Source organism: Eumetopias jubatus, unplaced genomic scaffold, assembly GCF_037043125.1.
Source record: "Eumetopias jubatus isolate StellerSeaLion01/CBP00866 unplaced genomic scaffold, mEumJub1_p1.0 scaffold_1, whole genome shotgun sequence".
In the NCBI taxonomy this organism is placed as follows: domain Eukaryota; kingdom Metazoa; phylum Chordata; class Mammalia; order Carnivora; family Otariidae; genus Eumetopias; species Eumetopias jubatus.
The window spans coordinates 207315106-207321105 of NW_028274807.1; positions in this window are offsets into that span (position 1 = coordinate 207315106).

Below are 6000 nucleotides of genomic sequence, written 5' to 3' on the forward strand. Positions count from 1 at the left end.
ATTACATCATTAGTTTTTGATGTGGTGATCCACGATCCATTGTTTTCATATAACACCCAGTGCTCCATGCAGTACCTGCCCTCCCTAATACCCATCACCGGGCTAACCCGTCCCCCCACCCCCCTCCCCTCTAGAACCCTCAGGTTGTTTCTCAGAGTCCATCGTCTCTCATGGTTCGTCTCCCCCTCCGATTCCCCCCCTTCATTTTTCCCTTCCTTCTCCTAACGTCCTCCATGCTGTTCCTTATGTTCCACAAATAAGTGAAACCGTATGATAATTGACTTTCTCTGCTTGATTTATTTCACTTAGCATCATCTCCTCCAGTCCCATCCATGTGGACGTAAAAGTTGGGTATTCATCCATTCTGATGGCTGAGTCATATTCCATTGTATATATGGACCACATCTTCTTTATCCATTCATCTGTTGAAGGGCATCTCGGCTCTTTCCACAGTTTGGCTATTGCAGACATTGCTGCTATGAACATTGGGGTGCATATGGCCCTTCTCTTCACTACCTCTGTGTCTTTGGGGCAAATACCCACTAACTGGGATTTAAATAAAAATCTTAAAACATGAGTAGTTTCAAAGCAAAATTATATGGAAACTCAAACACTAACTGAAACAGGATATAAAATAGCAGTAATTTCCTGATAACCTTGAGTATAATTAAATTGTCAAAGACCTAGAAACAAAATAATGTAACAGAGAATGTTCCTAGAACATTCTGGCCCATGGAAGATGCTCAGTTATTATTTGTTGAATGAATCAGGAAATAGGTCTCAAAGTATATGGACATTTACCATATAGCAAAGTTGTATTTCGATTTAGTTGGAATGGATTAAACTGCTAAATAAAAGCCGGCATAAATGCATATCCAACTGGAAGAATATGAAATAGGGCCCTCCCATCAGAATTCTACAAAAAAGGGGCGGAGCAAGATGGCGGAGGAGTAGGAGACCTAGATTTCTTCTGGTCTCAGGAATTCAGCTGAATAGGGATCAAACCATTCTGAACACCTACGAACTCAACAGGAGATCGAACAGGAGAGTAGCAAGAACTCTCTGAACAGAGAAGCGACCACTTACTGGAAGGTAGGGCGTGCGGAGAAGTGAATCCAAGGCGATAATCGGGAGGATAGACGGCGGGGGAGGGGCCTCCGCCGGCCGCTTCTGGCAAGTGATAGAGCCGCGGAGCACAAAATTGGACCTTTTAGAAGTTGGCTCGACTGAGGGACGTCGCTGCAGTGGCTAAGCGGGGGGTGGAATCCTCCCGGGACAGTGTGGTCTCAGAACCCTTGGGGTCACAGAGAGACCGGGGGTACCTGAGTGCGCCAGAGCTCCCAGGTATCGGAGCGGGGAAGCCGGCTGCAGAGACAGAGCAGAGTCGCGGGCTCTCAGCTCGGGGTTGCCATAAACTGTGATCTGCGGCCCAGTCGGGGCACGGCTCCCCCAGCAGGGACCCAACAAGCAGCAGATCCGGGGAGACTCCCCTTCCTTCCCGGGGAGGAGTGGTGCGGGAACGCACTGCAGGGATCTGCTGGGTTTGGACACTCCGTGCGGGGTCGAGTGCCAGAGATAGCAACGCTCGATCACAGGCTGGGTGAGCACGGAGTGCGGCCGGAGACCGGGGACACGGAAATGACTGCTTTTCTCTGGGGGCACACTGAGGAGCGGGGCCCCGAGTTCTCAGCTCCTCCGGGTGGAGATTGGGAGGCCACCATTTCTGCCCTGGTCCTCCAAAGCTGTACCGAGAGCTTGCAGGGAACAAAAGCTCCTGAGAGCAAACAGGAGAAGCTTCCTTAGCCCGGACCGACAAGGGCGGGGCAATTCCGCCTCCGGCAAAGACATTTGGAAACCACAGCAACAGGTCCCTCCCCCAGAAGATCAGCACAAACAGCCAGCAAGTCAAGACCAATTTGATCGATCAAGGAGAATGGGAGAACTCCAGCGCTAGGGGAATACTGCACATAGATTCATGGCTTTTTTTTTTTTTTCTAACATGATCCATTATTTCATCAAAGTTAATTTTTGTTGACTGTTTTTTTTTTATTTTTCTTTTTCCCTTTTTCAACCAACATCTTATCAATCCCTTTTTAGAAAAAAACAAACATTTTTTATTTTTCATTTTTAGAGTCATATTTTATCCCTTCATAGTAGTTACCCTTATTTTTGGCATATATATATATAAGTTGTTCTCTCTTTAAAATTTTGAGGTACAGTTTCTTCTAACAGATCAAAATATACCCTAAATCACTAGTGTATGGCTTTGTTCTAGTCTCCTGCCTGATCACATTCTCTCCCTTTTTCCTTTTTTTTTTCTTAAATCTTCTTTCTTTTTTCAAACAACTTATCTTACCAAGTCCTTTTATAAAATCTTTTATAATTTTCATCTTTACAGTCATCTTCCATCCCTTCATTGTATCAACCCTTATTTTGTACATATATGTCTTTCTTCCTTTAAAATTGTAGGAGGCACTTTTTTCTAACAGACCAAAATACGCCCAAAATCTAGTGTGTGGCACTGATCTATGCACTAGCCTGATCATATTTGATCATATTCTGCTTTTTTTGTATTGTTTTGTTTTTATCTTTTTTTATCTTTTTTTTTTCTTTTTCTCTTTCTTTTTTCTTTCTTTCCCTTTCTTTTCCCCTGGTTTCAGGTCTTTTCTGATTTGTATACAGTATATTTGCTGGGGACATTGTAAACCTGTTAGCATTTTGTTCTCTCATTCATCTATTCTCCTCTGGACAAAATGAGAATACGGAAGAAATCACCTCAGCAAAAAGAACAAGAGGTAGTACCGTCAGCCAGGGACCTACTCAATACGGACATTAGTACGATGTCGGACCTAGAGTTCAGAATCATGACTTTAAAGATACTAGCTGGGCTTGAAAAAAGCGTGGAAATTATTAGAGAAACCCTTTCTGGAGAAATAAAAGAACTAAAATCTAACCAAATCGAAATCAAAAAGGCTATTGATGAGGTGCAATCAAAAATGGGGACACTAAATGCTAGGATAAATAAGGCAGAAGAGAGAATCAGCGATATAGAAGACCAAATGATGGAAAATAAAGAGGCTGAGAAACAGAGAGAGAAACAACTACAGGATCACGAGGGCAGAATTCGAGAGATAAGTGATACGATAAGATGAAACAACATTAGAATAATTGGGATCCCAGAAGAAGAAGAGAGAGAGAGAGGGGCAGAAGGTATATTGGAGCAAATTATAGCAGAGAACTTCCCTAATGTGAGGAAGGAAACAGGCATTAAAATCCAGGAGGCACAGAGAACCCCTCTTAAAATCAATACTAATAGGTCAACACCCCGACATCTAATAGTAAAACTTACGAGTCTCAGAGACAAAGAGAAAATCCTGAAAGCAGCTCGGGAGAAGAGATATGTAACCTACAATGGTAGAAACATTAGATTGGCAACAGACCTATCCACAGAGACCTGGCAGGCCAGAAAGGACTGGCAAGATATCTTCAGAGCACTAAACGAGAAAAATATGCAGCCAAGAATACTATATCCAGCTAGGCTGTCATTGAAAATAGAAGGAGAGATAAAAAGCTTCCAGAACAAACAAAAACTAAAGGAATTTGCAAACACGAAACCAGCCCTCCAAGAAATATTGAGAGGGGTCCTCTAAGAAAAGAGAGAACCTAAAAGCAGCAAAGAGCAGAAAAGAACACAGACAACAGACAGTTAACAGTCACCTTACCGGTAATACAATGGCACTAAATGCATACCTTTCAATAGTTACCCGGAATGTAAATGGGCTAAATGCCCCAATCAAAAGACACAGGCTATCAGACTGGATTAAAAAACAAGACCTATCCATATGCTGTCTGCAAGAGACTCATTTTAGACCCAAAGACACCCCCAGATTGAAAGTGAGGGGGTGGAAAACCATTTACCATGCTAATGGACACCAAAAGAAAGCTGGGGTGGCAATCCTTATATCAGACAAACTAGATTTTAAAACAAAGACTGTAATAAGAGTTGAGGAAGGACACTCTATCCTACTTAAAGGGTCTATCCAACAAGAAGATCTAACAATTGTAAATATCTATGCCCCGAACATGGGAGCAGCCAATTATATGAGGCAATTAATAACAAAAGCAAAGAAACACATTGACAACAATACTATAATAGTGGGGGACTTTAACACCCCCCTGACTGAAATGGACAGATCATCTAAGCAAAAGATCAACAAGGAAATAAAGACTTTAAATGACACACTGGACCAAATGGACCTCACAGACATATTCAGAACATTCCATCCCAAAGCAACGGAATACACATTCTTCTCTAGTGCCCATGGAACATTCTCCAGAATTGATCACATCCTAGGTCACAAATCAGGTCTCAACTGGTACCAAAAGATTGGGATCATTCCCTGCATATTTTCAGACCACAATGCTTTGAAACTAGAACTCAACCACAAGAGGAAAGTCGGAAAGAACTCAAATACATGGAGGCTAAAGAGCATCCTACTAAAGAATGAATGGGTCAACCAATAAATTAAAGAAGAATTAAAAAAATTCTTGGAAACAAATGAAAATGAAAACACAACTGTTCAAAATCTTTGGGATACAGCAAAGGCAGTCCTGAGAGGAAAGTATATAGCAATACAAGCCTTTCTCAAGAAACAAGAAAGCTCTCAAATACACAACCTAACCCTACACCTAAAGGAGCTGGAGAAAGAACAGCCAATAAAGCCTAAACCCAGCAGGAGAAGAGAAATCATAAAGATCAGAGCAGAAATCAATGAACTAGAAACCAAAAGAACAGTAGAACAGACCAACGAAACTAGGAGCTGGTTCTTTGAAAGAATGAACAAGATTGATAAACCCCTGGCCAGACTGATCAAAAAGAAAAGAGAAATGACCCAAATCAACAAAATCATGAATGAAAGAGGGGAGATCACAACCAACACCAAAGAAATACAAACAATTATAAGAACATATTATGAGCAACTCTATGCCAGCAAATTAGATAACCTGGAAGAAATGGGTGCATTCCTAGAGATGTATCAACTACCAAAATTGAACCAGGAAGAAATAGAAAACCTGAACAGACCTATAACCACTAAGGAAATTGAAACAGTCATCAAAAATCTCCCAAGAAACAAAAGCCCAGGGCCAGATGGCTTCCCAGGGGAATTCTATCAGACAATTCAAGAAGAATTAATACCTATTCTCCTGAAACTGTTCCAAAAATAGAAATGGAAGGGAAACTTCCAAACTCATTTTATGAGGCCAGCATTACCTTGATCCCAAAACCAGACAAAGACCCCATCAAAAAAGAGAATTACAGACCAATATCCTTGATGAACATGGATGCAAAAATTCTCACCAAAATACTAGCCAATAGGATCCAACAGTACATTAAAAGGATTATTCACCATGACCAAGTGGGATTTATTCCTGGGTTGCAAGGCTGGTTCAACATCCGCAAATCAATCAACGTGATACAATACATTAACAAAAGAAAGAGCAAGAATCATATGATCCTCTGAATAGATGCAGAAAAAGCATTTGACAAAGTACAACATCCTTTCTTGATCAAAACTCTTCAGAGTATAGGGATAGAGGGTACATAGCTCAATATCATAAAAGCCATCTTTGAAAAACCTACAGCGAATATCATTCTCAATGGGGAAAGGCTGAGAGCTTTTCCCCTAAGGTCAGGAATGCGGCAGGGATGTCCACTCCCACCACTGCTATTCAATATAGTATTAGAAGTCCTAGCCACAGCAATCAGACAACAAAAAGAAATCAAAGGCATCCAAATCGGCAAAGAGGAAGTCAAACTCTCACTCTTTGCAGATGATATGATACTGTATGTGGAAAACCCAAAAGACTCCACCCCAAAACTGCTAGAACTCATACAGGAATTCAGTAAAGTAGCAGGATATAAAATCAATGCAAAGAAATAAGTGGCATTCCTATACACCAACAACAAGCCAGAAGAGAGACAAATCAAGGAGTCGATCC